General features: G+C 43.6%; 1 protein-coding gene across 1 annotated transcript in view; it reads left to right on the forward strand.

Annotated features, from left to right (window-relative positions):
- The window catches only part of LOC143530391 (very-long-chain (3R)-3-hydroxyacyl-CoA dehydratase PASTICCINO 2-like), a 265,235-nt gene that overhangs the window by 234,906 nt on the left and 13,476 nt on the right, over nucleotides 1-16,853 (forward strand). The window lies entirely within an intron of this gene.

Genomic DNA, 16,853 nt, shown 5'->3' on the forward strand with positions numbered 1-16,853 from the left:
TTAACTTGCAGTAGCAGATATTTGAATGATAAAATTCATTGGATATTGGCTAAGTTTCATAATTGTAAATTCACTAGTACAAAAACAAGCTTTAGATGCGGTGAAAATGAGCTTTAGATGCGGTTTTTAACCGCGTCAAAATATAGGGCCTCAAAAGCTATACTTACTTTTAGATGCGGTTTTGGAAACCGCGTCAAATGCTTCAAAACCGCATCAAATGCTCCACTCTAGTTTTCAAAGAATCATTTTTAGCCACCCTTTTCAACCGCGTCAAATATCATCTAACCGCGGCAAATAAACAACTCAACTTTCTAAAAAAACATTTTTAGCCACTCGCAAACCGCGTCAAATGAACATTTATAAATTGCTATTATGGCGCCAAATCCAGAATTTAACCTCCCAAATCTATTTAAACCGCTCAATTTTAACAATCAAGTTAATCCACCGAAATAACAAAATTAACCAAGATGCATTAAATCCAGAATTTTACAATATAAACTTCAACATATAGCTAGACCAAAATGCATAAATCCATAAGTTTACAACACAGACTGTTAATCTATTAAACAAAATACAATTAAATCTAAACGAAAAATACTTCTAATCAAGTATACCAAACTTCGTAAAAAAGCCCGGCATCAAGTTCTCAAGTAAGTTGTCGATCTCTGTTTCGATAATAAACGTCATGTCGTGCACCATCTTAAAAAGAGATAAAATAGAATAAGTTAGCATTTAATAATATCAAACAATTATAAGATATAAAATACTTACAAGGTCCAAAAATTTGTTTTGATAAGTATACACAAAATCAAACATATATTTGAGCACCATGAAACCACATTCCCAATTGGATGATTGTTGTTGACACTACAATAAATTATTTAAAACTTAAATAAATAAATCAACTAAGAAATATAAATCATACCAAAACCATTGTCATGTAATATTGACTTCACTCTAGGGTCTCGTCCACCCTTTCCAACAATCTTTAAAATACCCTCCTTGAACTTGTGATTTCCCTATAAACTTAACAAAAAAAAGTACAAATATTAATAAATACAGTTACTTATAAAAAAACTTATTTTCATATAATGTCATTACCTATACAATATGAAACCGCCCGTGCTCGGCCCCATGCTCAGGTCCAAGATTTTCAATTAATGGATCAGATTGCATGTTACCATAAGTTTCATCACGTTTCATATTATTCCTCAGAAGCAATCTATATATATAAGTAAGCATATATGTAAAATATAAATGTTTAAGCATTCGACAGATTTAATATATAGAAATAAATATATATTTTTACTTACCTTCTAGCCACGACCCACAGTTGACAACAGATGTCACTTATTTCAGCAAGTTTTGGACAACTTTTCACGAGTGAAGGCCATATTGTGTCCATTTTTTTCCCCAAACCCTTATATCTCATGCGTCCTAAACTTGTAAGTGTTTGTTTGCTTGTGCATTTGAACTTGCCTTTTCATTTTTTGCCTACAAATTAATCAACAAATTATATATTGCATTAATATTTTTGACACTATTACAATAATAATATATATAATATACAATATCAACATATACCTTAGCTTCTTCGGCTAACCTTAACTTAAGAAAGTCTTCCCACTTTGTTTCGTCAAGATAATTATACTTTAGAATATGATTTTTCTTTTCTGGATCTTTTTTCCATTCTGTAAATCTCTTACTAAAAAAACCGGTACGCATATTTCTGGCTCTTCTAATTGTAACTTTCTGTGCATCATCGTTTGGAATATGCCAAGCAACCTAATTATTTAACACACAACATGTAAACATGTATATTTATTAACGCATATTTCGTATCTTTAAAAAGTTACAAAAAATAAAACACAATACCTTAATTTCCAACTAAAACTTTCTCCATTCTTCGTTTGGAATCCAATACTAAAAATGTTTTCTAGATGACACTCCAAGCTCAGAATCAAAGTAATTTGTGGTTGGTCCGATCGTTATCTGATTTTTATCGAATTCAACAACCATTTCATCCTCACTCAATTTCTTTAGACCCTTAGCAACACTATGTTGTCCTGGTTTTCATTTTCGTTTTTGTTTACGCGTAAACGTAGTTTCCTCCTCAAACATGCTACCAATTAGCTAGATAATTAGAAAACACATGGTTAACTAGGGAAATCATCCATCAAAATTAAGTCAAACATAAAATAATATAATGGAAGCTAAAAAAACAGGATACAAAGGGACCACATGTCCATATGAGATAACAGGGACTAGAAATATACGAAAGCAAAGTTTAATGACTTCATATCTATTTAAACAAAATATTAATTGAATATAAAAGCTAAAAGTGTACTTGCACGCTTGATAAAAAAAACTGGTTTATAAATCAATAACTCAGAAATCGTTTCTGAATCGATAAAAAGAAGAACCCCGTCAACAATTTTGAACAAAAATTGGAAACGAATTAAAAATCAGAATAAAATTGATATGAAGCAGAATATAATACCAGATGATTGATCTTCAAAATTGCTGCAAAATTTAGCTCCAAATATGGTGATTTGGTGTGGGTTTTTTATGGCTTGAACAGATGTAATCAAACTTGTAAAATTAACTGCATGAAATTAACTTTTGTTAGTGAAGAGGTAGGTCCCAGCAGAGCCCAGTTGGACCCGCAAGACTCACCTTGAAGAGGGACGTCTGCGCAGAAACCAACTGGATCCGCAGGACCCACCATGCTCAGAGACGTGACGTCCTTACGCGCAGTACGCAAGCTGTTCCCGCAGGAAATGCCTCCCAATGGTGAAGTACTCTGCCTGTTCCCGCAGCTGCGGATACAAGCCATCAGGGAAGGCCACCCGCGCAGCAAGGCTACACGCACAAGGCACTTAGCTCTCAATCACTCAGTTGTCACCTGAAGGAATGAGCAAAGCCGGGAACAATCCCGCACAAAGGCGGGAGGGGGAATACTCCCGCCCAAATAAGCCAGTCCGTACGATACGGGAAGATCTTCTGTACTGTACCTGACGAGGTATGGGCAAAAGATCTGACTAAAGATACGACAGCTTATTGCAACAGTATGACGAGCAGCATGCTCTTGTACTGTATGTCACTATTAGCCGCTGCCTACTCACCAACTCCTGTCATACCACGTGCATAGCCGGCAGTTGGTGGAAAAGGAATAGTACACAGCAGGCCTGGTCACTATCAGCCGCTGCCTACCCACCAACTACCAGCAGGGCACGTGCGTAGGCCACAGTTGGTAGAACAGGAATACTATTCAGCCGGCCACACCTCCTTGGAAACCTACCTACGGCTATAAATACCCCAAATGGTATGATCATCTTATCTTATCACATTATCATCATATTATACCTGATAACTGCTCTAGCAATCTCTTAATATACATTTATATTCAAGAGCAATCTAGTCTGATTCTCACGCCGGAGGGTGGTCACAAGGAGGAACCCCCCCTTCTCAGTGACGAGCTCACGGTGTCTGTTTTGCAGGTTATCAGAAGAACCATCTTTGCCGGGTCTAACCCCTCGTGGGAAGCATCTATCTAACCCCCAGATTATCCGTAATCTGCCCGGGGTCCGGTTAGTGTTTCTTCATTGGCGCCATCCGTGGGTAAAAGCTAGAACTTCATTTCTTTTCAGTTTTTTCAAACTTCTGGAAAGATGGTTAAAGAAATCCGGTAACCACAACCCCAGCTACTGGGGGGAATACCGGCTACACAGTCTTTACAAACACTACCCCGGTTACCCAAGCCGAGGCAAGTGAAGTAAATTTTACGAACACTACCCCAGTTACCCAAGCTGGGGCAAGTGCAGTAAATAATCGCTCACTGGGATTCACCGATACCCAGTTAGAGGAACGAACAAGGCTCCCCCGCCAAGCACTCGATGAAGTTAAGGCATGGGCGGAGGCACGTCAGAAGGAATTTCAAGCTGAGTTGGACGAACGCTTGCGTTCCGTCCAACAGGCTGACGAATTCGAAGAATACTTGGACGATGATTCGGAGGAATCCGATAGAGACGCAAACCCTCGTCATAAGGCGAAAGGGAAGCGTAAAGAAACGGACTCCCAACCGAGAAAGCGTTTTGGGGAAGCCTTCAAACCAAAAAACCCAGGTGGAAGCCCACGTGACTTCTCCAAAACATTTAGACCAACTGTGGCAAATACGGGAACGTCCAAATTTGCAAGGGACATTGCGGAAGCAATCGCCCCGAAAAGTGCCAAACAGATGTCCAACATCGGCACTTACGATGGTATATCTGATCCAGACGATCATTTGAACAGGTTCATAGCGGGGGCAACCGTCAGTAGTTGGACGGAACCTACGTGGTGTTACGTGTTCCAAATGACGCTTGTTGGGGCTGCTAGAGCGTGGTTCGATCGTCTACCGATCAACCACATCTACGACTGGGCAGACTTCCAACAGAAGTTTAGCCAACACTTCAGCCAACAAAGAAAGTATACCGAAGAGCAATGGACAATCCTCAAATGCATTCGAGAGGAAGATGAATCTTTGCTAGACTTCATCACTCGCTTCAACTCAAAGAAGCTAAGTCTGGGTAATATCAGCGAAGATCTTGTTCGCGATGCTTTCATCCAGGGCGCGAACGACCCAGAGCTCATCCGCACCTTAACGGGTAAAGATGGCATGCCATCCACATGGGATGCCATCATGACAGCAGCAAAACGCTTTGCGGAAACGGAGAAGCAACTGGGTAGAGATCTCCCCCAGAGCACAAACCTCTACACCCAGAAAACAAGAGAAGACAACATCCTTACCGCCCGACTAAACAAAAAGCGGAAGCCAGGAATTTGGCAGTCAAGGGTAAACTTTGACACCTCATCCGGCTTGCAACATCGGTTAGGCGGAAGGGATAACGTACGGTCAAACCAGAACTCCAGATGGACGCCACTCACCAAAAGCGTCACCGAGATATTCGCCACTGAGGAGCTCCCATGGCCAAAGGCTCCAATAATCCGACATCGTCACAATGCTGATCGGAGCAAATACTGTGACTTTCACAGGACAAAAGGCCACAGCACTGAAGAATGCACAGACGTTAAGGACATGGTCGAAGCATTTGTCGGAGATGGGACGCTCGCGCACCTCGTGGCGCAATGAACGCTGAGCAGGCTGATGCGTGTAGAACCCCAGCTGGGGAAAACACGAATAAAATTGCAGCTTCAATGTGGAGACTACATGCTGCGTAAAGAACGAGATCCCGAACCAGGTGCATATCGGCTCGATGGCACTCCCATCCCAACAACAGGGAAGGGAGCTCAATTACACAGTTTGCATGTAGATCAATTCCAAATTTGTAAAGAAAAGGCCCAGAGCCACTTCTAATGGAAATGATTCTCCTTAGAACATCGACGCTGATGATTTTACATTTATACTTTATGAACTTTCAACACGGATATGCCGGTTTTCACCGCATAATTACGTGGAAAGTCGTTGCGTGGGGAAGGCGGCAAAACCCGCATAAACCCAAAAAAACGGCAAACCTTCACGCAGGTCAGTTGAAGGGTAAAGTTCAGTCATCCCACTAAATAAAAGTGCCGGTCTATCCGCATGAATCATGATAGAGGAAACTGAACACTAACCTATTAACAATCGCGCGTCGAACGGTTAATTTATTCAACACGGATATGCCGGTTTTCATCGCATAATTACGTGGAAAGTCGTTGCGTGGGGAAGGCGGCAAAACCCGCATAAACCCAAAAAACGGCAAACCTTCACGCAGGTCAGTTGAAGGGTAAAGTTCAGTCATCCCACTAAATGAAAGTGCCGGTCTATCCGCATGAATCATGATAGAGGAAACTGAACACTAACCTATTAACAACCGCGCGTCGAACGGTTAATTTATTCAACACTAATATGCCGGTTTTCACCGCATAATTACGTGGAAAGTCGTTGCGTGGGGAAGGCGGCAAAACCCGCATAAACCCAAAAAACGGCAAACCTTCACGCAGGTCAGTCATAGGTAAACTTTGGTCAACTAAATGAAAGTGCCGGTCCTAACCGCACAAATCATGAGAGGAAACCGAACCTATTGACAACCGCGCGACGAACGGAAAACTTATTCAAAACAGAGAATTTCTAACAAAAGGATGAGGAAAACCTACACGCAGGTTAGATGTAGGTAAAGTTTAGCCATCCTAAGTGCAACTGACGGTCCTACCCGCACAATCACGAAAGAGGAAGCAGAACTTCAACCTATTATCTGCCACGTTCAAAGGTTAACTTATCCTAAACACTTAGAAATTTCAAAAAAGATGAGGAAAACCTCCACGCAGGTCAGATGTAGGTAAAGTTTAGCCATCCTACTAAGTGCAAGTGACGGTCCTACCCGCACAATCACGAAAGAGGAAGCAAAACTTCAACCTATTATCTACCACGTTCAAAGGTTAACTTATTCTAAACACTTGGAAAATTGCTAATTTAAACTAAAGTATGCAAGTCATATAACGTTTATAAAGCAAGGAATCCAGTGAAAGTAGCGGTCTTACCCGCACAAAGATTTATATTTCATAATATTCATTACAAGAATGACCGGGTAACTACCCGCCTACAAGAATATAAATCTATACAAGCTAAATCTATCCTAGCAGTGGGAAGGGATCTTCAGGATCAAGCTTCAGGGGCAATTCCCCTTGGACCAGCACCATCAGTAGAGCGTGGCAGTTCAAGGAAAGCTTTAAGGATAGCTAGCCCATCATCAGCAGCAGCAACTTCGTTTACCTTCTCCACCACCGGATGCGGGAAGGCGGCATACTGATTCACTGCTTGGTTGTATACAGCTTCAGTATCTACATCAAATAAAGGGAAGTTGGAAGGCGGGATGCCTTTCTCAACGAACCCTAGACCAAGCAGGAAACCGGCCTTTTCCCCATCCTCATGAGAAGCGTTGAGGGCTGCGCTCATAGCATCGTCATAAGACGTCTCCGTGAAGACTCGATGCACAACCTACAAAAAAGAAAATATACAAGTATCAGAACCTTTTCTATTTACAAAGAAAAGCGTAAAGACATGAAAAGCATACCAGAGACAACGCTTCTCGAAGAAGCCATTCCTTGGCAACCAGAGCCTCCTGGAGGTCAGCTTGAGCTTCGTTACGGGCGCGTTCGGCTTCACTCTTGTTGAGGTTGGCAAGCAACACTTCTTTAGCCGCAGCCTCTTCGACGCCCTTTAGCTTCCGCTCAGTGTGGTCAAGCACCCCCCTCTGGTCCAAGATCTCTTGGAGCTTTTTGGCGTCTTCCATCGCCAAGGCATCATGAGCCTGCTGGAGAGCCTCTAATTTGGCTTTAAGCTCCTCATTCTCCACGCGTAGAGGCTCAGCAACAGCTTCAGCCTTGGTGGCCCTCTCGGTTGCGTTCCTTGCAGTTTCATTAGCCAGCCGAAGCTGTTCGTTAACAGCTTGGGCAGCCTAGGAACGGGCCTCGAGCCGGGCCTGAACTTCAACCTCGAGGGCCTTGAATGTAACACCCCGACCAAAGGCGGATTATACATCGGGGCGCCACATATTGTTTCATTACTCGTGACACTATTGGGTGTCAATATTTAATAAATACATTCATTCGCGCACGCGCAAAGTAAACAAGGTAACATAAATCATCATAAATCAATATATTATAAATCATAATATTCGAACAGCAAAAACTTGTCTTGATACATTTTAATCTAGGTCCAAAATAAAGAAAACTTCCTACGTGTCCACAAGCTCCAAAACAGCTACTGCAAACCTGAACATGTGTTAAAATAAAACGTCAAACACTTGCGCGTTGGTGAGAAATCAAGTTTAATACAATACATAGATAACAATAAATCTGCGCGCAACATGTGTATGTCTGGTTTTCAACAAGGGTGTAATCTGATCGGGACCAACTCTAAGATTCATAGACTGCCAGTGCTCACAAACAAGAAAGACTGTGCAAGTGTAAACAAAAGAGAAAATCAAAAACGATAGTTCTCCCGTGTTCATCTAATGGTACCATGAGAACTGCGGAATAGACCGACAAGACGGTTAATGATCCACACATACAAATAAACAGCCAAGTCTACGTCCTCAACACATGGGATACTGCACGACTAAAGTTCATAAACAGATTAAGACTCTAAGTTTGTACGAACACATGAACATCCCAAAACATTAAAATAAAAAGGGATTAGGTACGAGATTACTCACTTGATAAACGATGCGGTGTAAGATAAAGCAAGAACCAACTTTAAACAAGCACAAGTTAACCTATAAATAAGATTATTGTTTTAATGATTTGTTTTAAGTCTTGATTATAAGTTAGCATAATTAATAAGTAAATTATTATATATAATATATATTACCGGAAAAGCAGTGCAGAACAGGGAGGAAGACGGAGGCAGAGAGGAAGACGGCAGAGAGAGCAAGGAGGAGGTTAAATTAAGTGTTTGTGTGTGATGTGTTAGGAAAATAATATTATTATTTATAGAGAAACCCTAGGGAACACAATCCCTAGAAAAGAGGAAAAGATCTCCAAAAAGTAAAAGATTCCAAAAGCAAAAGATATCAAAAGATATGGCAGCTGCAGGGGACAAGAGAAAGCTGACAGGGAACAGTAAACAGGCATGGGCGGGTCAGATAAAGGTACTGGTCAAGCATGGAAAAGCAGATCTCAAAAGATACCGTTAGTCACTTTTTCTGTCAACCAATGGGGTTGGTGCGCATGCTGCGCCAAAAGTGGCTTTTCAGACATAAGATAGGTCAGGTCAACAGCACAGAAGATAAGACAACACAAAAGTAAACGGCTAGATTAAACAGAAGAAAACTCAAAGGGTTTAGCGCGAGAAGGCTTGAGCGCACGCGCGAGGGCGAAGGCAGACAGAACGATCCTTAGCGCGCCGCGGGAAGGACTATTATCCTTAGCGCGCCGCGGGAAGAACTACCATTCTTAGCGCGCTGCGAGAAGAACTACAATTCTTAGCGCGTCGCGGGAAGAACTACCATTCTTAGCGCGCTGCGAGAAGAACTACAATTCTTAGCGCGTCGCGGGAAGAACTACCGTTCTTAGCGCGCTGCGAGAAGAACTACAATTCTTAGCGCGCTGCGAGAAGAACTACAATTCTTAGCGCGTCGCGGGAAGAACTACCGTTCTTAGCGCGCTGCGAGAAGAACTACAATTCTTAGCGCGCTGCGAGAACAGTTCGCCTCGCGTATCGCAGGAACAACTGGTCTTCACGCAGGCTTCCTTGTAAGGAGTCTGGCGCGTGGAGCTGCGCAGACAACCTTAGGCGGGAAGAACCAAAGGACAAGCAACGAGTTAAGAAAAAAAGAGGGAAACAAGGCTTAAGGGCGGGACGGCGACAAGAGGGAAAAGAAGGCGGAAAGAGAGAAGAAGAGGGACGGGACGGCGGAAAGAAAGAGAGAGAAAGAGGCGGGAAGGAAAAATATATTATTATTATTAAAAGTAAAATATAAGTATAAATAAATGTTAAATCATAAAAGAAAGAGATCGGATCAGAGAAACGGGTACCTGGGTCTGGTCGGATCGGGGCAGATGTCACAGTCTCCCCTACTTTAGGAAATTTCGTCCCGAAATTTATCTCGAAGTAGGTTGCGCAGAGAACAGGTGCGGGTACTTGATCTTCATTTGATCTTCCCTTTCCCATGTAGACTCGGCTCCGCGCTTGGACTCCCAGCGAACTTTCACGATGGGGATGCGACTGCGCTTGGTTTGCTTAACCTCGCGATCCATAATCTCAACAGGCTTCTCAACGAAATGCATAGATTCATCAACTTGAACTTCATCAAGTGGAATGTGAAGGCTCTCGTCAGCTAAACACTTCTTGAGATTGGATACATGGAACGTTGGATGCACATTACTGAGCGCGGGCGGCAGGTCAAGTCTGTAGGCAACTTTTCCTACACGCGCGAGAATCTTAAATGGTCCAACATATCGAGGAGCAAGCTTACCTTTCTTCCCAAAGCGGACAACACCCTTCCAGGGCGACACTTTGAGGAGAAATAGATCACCAACTTGAAATTCGAGAGGCTTCCGCCTACGATCTGCGTAACTATTCTGTCGGCTTCTGGCAGTCAGCAGATGATCACGGATCTTGGCGATTTTATCGGTTGTCTCTTGAACAAGTTCGGGTCCTGTTATTTGAGTTTCACCCACTTCGCTCCAACAAATCGGGGAGCGGCACTTACGACCGTAAAGTGCTTCAAATGGGGCCATACCGATACTGGAATGATAGCTGTTATTATAAGAGAACTCAATCAAAGGCAGGTGTGAATCCCAATTACCTCCAAAATCAAGAACACAAGATCGGAGCATATCCTCAAGAGTTTGAATAGTTCGCTCAGACTGACCGTCAGTCTGAGGATGATATGCCGTACTCATGTCCAAGCGAGTTCCTAGCGCAGATTGGAGAGATTTCCAAAAGCGAGATATAAAACGGCCATCGCGATCGGATATGATGCTCAAAGGAGTACCATGGCGGCAGACAATTTCCTTGACATAAAGCTGCGCGAGTTGCTCAACACGGTAGTTTTCACGAATGGGCAGGAAGTGAGCAGACTTAGTCAAACGATCCACTATTACCCAAATGCTATCATGTTTGCTTGTTGTCAAAGGTAACTTGGTAATGAAGTCCATCGCTATACCTTCCCATTTCCACGTAGGAATTTCTGGTTGTTCGAGCAAACCAGATGGGCGTTGGTGTTCAGCTTTTACCTTAGAACAAGTCAGGCATTTAGCTACGAACATAGCAATATCCTTTTTCATACCGGGCCACCAATAAGTAATGCGCAAATCCTTGTACATCTTATCAGCGCCAGGATGAATAGAATACCGAGATTTGTGCGCTTCACTCAGGATATCAGCGCGAAGATTCTCATCAAAGGGAATCCAGATGCGATTGAGATAGCAGAGAATCCCACTCAGATTGGGCACAAAATGTGCTTCCGCGCCACACGCTAACTCGGCGCGAAGGTTACCATTACTGATGAATGCGCGCTGGGCGTCACGAATGCGCGATTCAAGGTTGCTTTGGATCGGCGCGAAGTGAAGCTGCGTGCGCGGCAAGATACAGTTAAGCTGGCAGGGTTTGCGGCTGAGCGCATCGGCTACCACATTAGCCTTACCAGGATGATACCGGATCTCACAATCGTAATCGCTGATGAGTTCGTTCCATCGGCGTTGCCTCATGTTAAGTTCCTTCTGATCAAAGATATGCTGAAGGCTTTTATGGTCAGTGTAGAGGATACACTTAGTACCATAAAGGTAGTGTCTCCAGATCTTCAAGGCAAAAACAACTGCGCCTAGTTCGAGGTCGTGAGTTGTATAATTCTTCTCGTGAACCTTGAGTTGCCTCGATGCGTAAGCGATAACCTTGCCTCGTTGCATAAGAACACAACCGAGACCTTGGTTGGAGGCATCGCAGTACACGACAAAATCATCATTACCCTCAGGTAGCGCAAGGACAGGAGCTTCACACAACAAACGCTTGAGCGTTAGAAAGGCTTCTTCTTGCTTCGAGCCCCAAATATACGGTTTACCTTTGTGCGTTAGAGCTGTTAAAGGCAAAGCGATCTTTGAGAAGTTCGAAATAAAGCGCCGGTAGTAACCAGCTAAGCCCAGAAAGGAACGGATCTCAGAAGGAGTGGTCGGCGTAATCCAGTTCTTGATTGCTTCAATTTTGGATGGGTCGACATGAATACCCATCTTGTTCACAACATGGCCAAGAAACTGTACTTCATCAGACCAGAATTCACACTTGGAGAGCTTGGCAAAGAGCTGCTCGGCTCTAAGCTTTTGCAATACCAATCGGAGATGTTGCTCATGCTCGGCCTTGGTCTTAGAATAAATCAGAACGTCATCGATAAACACAATCACGAATTTATCCAAGAAAGGCCTACACACCCGATTCATTAGATCCATGAAAACGGCGGGTGCGTTGGTTAAACCGAAGGACATGACCAAGAATTCAAAATGGCCATAACGAGTTCGAAAAGCAGTCTTCGGAACATCTTCATCGCGGATGCGCAACTGGTGATAGCCAGAGCGGAGATCAATCTTGGAAAAACAAGAGGCACCTTGGAGTTGATCAAAGAGGTCGTCAATGCGCGGTAAGGGATACCGGTTCTTAATGGTGAGTTTGTTCAACTCGCGGTAATCAATACACATGCGAAACGATCCATCTTTCTTTTTAACGAACAACACCGGGGCACCCCAGGGCGAAGAGCTAGGGCGGATGAATCCTTTAGCAGTCAACTCTTGAAGTTGGCTTGCCAATTCTTGCATCTCGGCGGGCGCAAGACGGTAAGGAGATTTAGCTACGGGGGAAGCACCAGGGACAAGATCAATACGGAACTCGACTTCACGAGCGGGAGGGATACCAGGAAGATCATCAGGAAAAACTTCAGGGAAATCACGCACAACAGGGATATCGCGAAGCTTCTTTTCTTCAGCAGGTTTAACCACATGGGCTAAGAATGCAATACACCTTTTCCGCATGAGCCTTCGGGCTTCGGCGCAAGACATAAGTTTAAGACCGCGGGAGGGTTTCTCGCCGTAGATATGAAGATCACCATTTTCTCGAGGTATGCGAATCATCTTCTTGGCGCAAATAACTTCGGCGCGATTATGCGTAAGCCAGTCCATACCAATGATAACATCAAAGCTTCCAAGAGGCATGGGGATGAGGTCGATCAGAAAATCGTTTTCGTTAAGGTTAAGCGTGCAATCTTTAATCACTGAGTTAATTAAAACAGTTTCGCCATTAGCCAATTCAACTGAAAAATTTTCTTTTAAATCGTTGCGCGGTCGCGCAAGCTTCTGCTCAAACGCGTGAGAAATAAAACTTCGATCGGCGCCAGTATCAAAAAGTACAGAAGCATAAAATCCGTTGAGCAAAAATGTACCATTAACTACGTCATTATTCGCTTGCGCTTGGTGCGCGGTTATGTTAAAAGCTCGTCCGCGTGTCACTTGGTTCGAAATCTGGTTCACCGGATTCGCTTGCGTAATCTGAACTTGTAGTCTCGGGCATGCGTTCCGGAAATGACTGGGATCACCGCAGTTGAAGCACGATCTGGGTCGTGGGTTTTGGTAGGTTGGTTGTGGGTTCTGCGGGTAGACTGGTGGTGTTGGCGCAATTGGATTGGCGGGAAGGACTCTACAGTTTTCTGCAAGGTGACCAGCGCGGCCACATCGGTTACAAAGTCGACATGGGACTTGAGGTGGGTGGTGGAGTCTACAGGTTGGGCAAAAGGGGTGGTTTCCTGTGTAAGGTTTCTTAGTTGGCGGGGCAGGGAGTGCTGGATTGGTTAGGGTATAGTTGTGGACTACAGGAGGTGTTGGGTAGGCTGACAGGGGTTGAGGGGCGTATGCTAGAGGTTGGTAAGCGGGTTGCTGGACTATGGGCGGGCTGGTAAGCGCGTAAGCTTGTCTGCGCCTACGTTTCGGGTTGTGGTTTGAGGGTTCTGGTTTGGTTTCTGCGGGTTCAGAGACAGTTTTGGTGGGTTTGGTCTTCTCAGTTCCCCGCAGGAACAGGGTTCCTGCTCTGACATGGTTGTCGCTGAGCACAGCGGCCAACTCGATGGCGTCAGAGAGGGTTAGTGGGTTCCTGGCCCATACAGAATCTTGAATTTCCATTGGGAGACCCCCAAGGAATTTCTCTATGGCTCGGCGGGAAGGGGTAACAAGGTGAGGGACAAGCAGGCTTAGTTCATGGAAGCGCGTCGCGTACTCGCGCGCTTCACCGCTGTATTGCTTAAGATTCCAAAATTCCTCCTCGAGGCGCTTAACTTCGTTGGGAGGGCAGAATTCTCGCGTCAAGAGATCCTTAAATTCCTCCCAGAGCATGCTGGAAGCAGCTTCTGCGCCACGCGCATGAGCTACTCCATTCCACCATGTAAGCGCTCTAGATTCCAGGACACTGGAAGCATATAGGGTTCGTCTGTCTGAGGGGCATTGGGTGTGGAGGAAAGTGTTTTCTATTTTCTCAAGCCACTGGAGCATCACGGTGGCTCCTTCAAGGCCTGTGAACTTTGGAGGGTTACCCGCGTTAAAGGACTTAATGTTGTAACCATAGGTGTTAGCATTGTTTTGGTTTAAGGCTTGGGCTATTGCGGCGGCCATTTCCTGGGAACGTTGCTGCGAACGTCTGCGCGCGGCTTCCTTCTTCCTAAGATGGCGAGCTGATAGCGGAGGCATTCTATAAAAGTTTTAATTTTAGTTAATATCTTGGTTTTAGCGCAAAGTATAACCTCGAAAAGCTTGGTTTCACGGAGTCAGTTACTGTCAAAAGTTAAAGTAAAATAAATGACCCTAAATGCAGACTTAATAAAGGTAACGAATTCGAATCAAGAATCGACAATTCATGTATCACCATGACTTTCCGAATTCCCAATTTAAAATATACGAGCAACGAGTATTGGAGATTGACGATTCATGTATCACCATGACTTTTCAATCCTCAATATAAAATATACAAGAAAATGAGTATTGGAGGTTGACAATTCATGTATCACCATGACTTTTCAAGTCTCCAACCTCAGAACATAATCGTAAATGGAAATTGAAAATCAACTATTCATGTATCACCATGACTTTTCGGATTTTCAAATCCAACAAACGAATATGTAAGTAAAATCAATAAAAGTCGAAATTCAACAAAAATCGAAATATCGCGGAGTAAAACATAAAATCATACACTGCGCAGGCGCGAGCATATTCATAAATAACGAGTAATTAACAATAAGCGCGCAAACATGAGATTTCTCTCATGCGCGAGAAGGGACTCTTAGGTATTCTAGGCCGTTACGTCTAACCACCTATCCTAATGTCAACGAGCTCTGATACCAATCTGTAACACCCCGACCAAAGGCGGATTATACATCGGGGCGCCACATATTGTTTCATTACTCGTGACACTATTGGGTGTCAATATTTAATAAATACATTCATTCGCGCACGTGCAAAGTAAACAAGGTAACATAAATCATCATAAATCAATATATTATAAATCATAATATTCGAACAGCAAAAACTTGTCTTGATACATTTTAATCTAGGTCCAAAATAAAGAAAACTTCCTACGTGTCCACAAGCTCCAAAACAGCTACTGCAAACCTGAACATGTGTTAAAATAAAACGTCAAACACTTGCGCGTTGGTGAGAAATCAAGTTTAATACAATACATAGATAACAATAAATCTGCGCGCAACATGTGTATGTCTGGTTTTCAACAAGGGTGTAATCTGATCGGGACCAACTCTAAGATTCATAGACTGCCAGTGCTCACAATTGAGCTCACAAACAAGAAAGACTGTGCAAGTGTAAACAAAAGAGAAAATCATAAACGATAGTTCTCCCGTGTTCATCTAATGGTACCATGAGAACTGCGGAATAGACTGACAAGACGGTTAATGATCCACACATACAAATAAACAGCCAAGTCTACGTCCTCAACACATGGGATACTGCGCGACTAAAGTTCATAAACAGATTAAGACTCTAAGTTTGTACGAACACATGAACATCCCAAAACATTAAAATAAAAAGGGATTAGGTACGAGATTACTCACTTGATAAACGATGCGGTGTAAGATAAAGCAAGAACCAACTTTAAACAAGCACAAGTTAACCTATAAATAAGATTATTGTTTTAATGATTTGTTTTAAGTCTTGATTATAAGTTAGCATAATTAATAAGTAAATTATTATATATAATATATATTACCGGAAAAGCAGGGCAGAACAGGGAGGAAGACGGAGGCAGAGAGGAAGACGGCAGAGAGAGCAAGGAGGAGGTTAAATTAAGTGTTTGTGTGTGATGTGTTAGGAAAATAATATTATTATTTATAGAGAAACCCTAGGGAACACAATCCCTAGAAAAGAGGAAAAGATCTCCAAAAAGTAAAAGATTCCAAAAGCAAAAGATATCAAAAGATATGGCAGCTGCAGGGGACAAGAGAAAGCTGACAGGGAACAGTAAACAGGCATGGGCGGGTCAGATAAAGGTACTGGTCAAGCATGGAAAAGCAGATCTCAAAAGATACTGTCAGTCACTTTTTCTGTCAACCAATGGGGTTGGTGCGCATGCTGCGCCAAAAGTGGCTTTTCAGACATAAGATAGGTCAGGTCAACAGCACAGAAGATAAGACAACACAAAAGTAAACGGCTAGATTAAACAGAAGAAAACTCAAAGGGTTTAGCGCGAGAAGGCTTGAGCGCACGCGCGAGGGCGAAGGCAGACAGAACGATCCTTAGCGCGCCGCGGGAAGGACTATTATCCTTAGCGCGCCGCGGGAAGAACTACCATTCTTAGCGCGCTGCGAGAAGAACTACAATTCTTAGCGCGTCGCGGGAAGAACTACCATTCTTAGCGCGCTGCGAGAAGAACTACAATTCTTAGCGCGTCGCGGGAAGAACTACCGTTCTTAGCGCGCTGCGAGAAGAACTACAATTCTTAGCGCGCTGCGAGAAGAACTACAAATCTTAGCGCGTCGCGGGAAGAACTACCGTTCTTAGCGCGCTGCGAGAAGAACTACAATTCTTAGCGCGCTGCGAGAACAGTTCGCCTCGCGTATCGCAGGAACAACTGGTCTTCACGCAGGCTTCCTTGTAAGGAGTCTGGCGCGTGGAGCTGCGCAGACAACCTTAGGCGGGAAGAACCAAAGGACAAGCAACGAGTTAATAAAAAAAGAGGGAAACAAGGCTTAAGGGCGGGACGGCGACAAGAGGGAAAAGAAGGCGGAAAGAGAGAAGAAGAGGGACGGGACGGCGGAAAGAAAGAGAGAGAAAGATGCGGGAAGGAAAAATATATTATTATTATTAAAAGTAAAATATAAGTATAAATAAAT

Source organism: Bidens hawaiensis, unplaced genomic scaffold (genome assembly GCF_021521415.1).
Source record: "Bidens hawaiensis isolate Kalapana, Puna unplaced genomic scaffold, B.hawaiensis_p1.1 tig00008945_1, whole genome shotgun sequence".
In the NCBI taxonomy this organism is placed as follows: Eukaryota; Viridiplantae; Streptophyta; class Magnoliopsida; order Asterales; family Asteraceae; genus Bidens; species Bidens hawaiensis.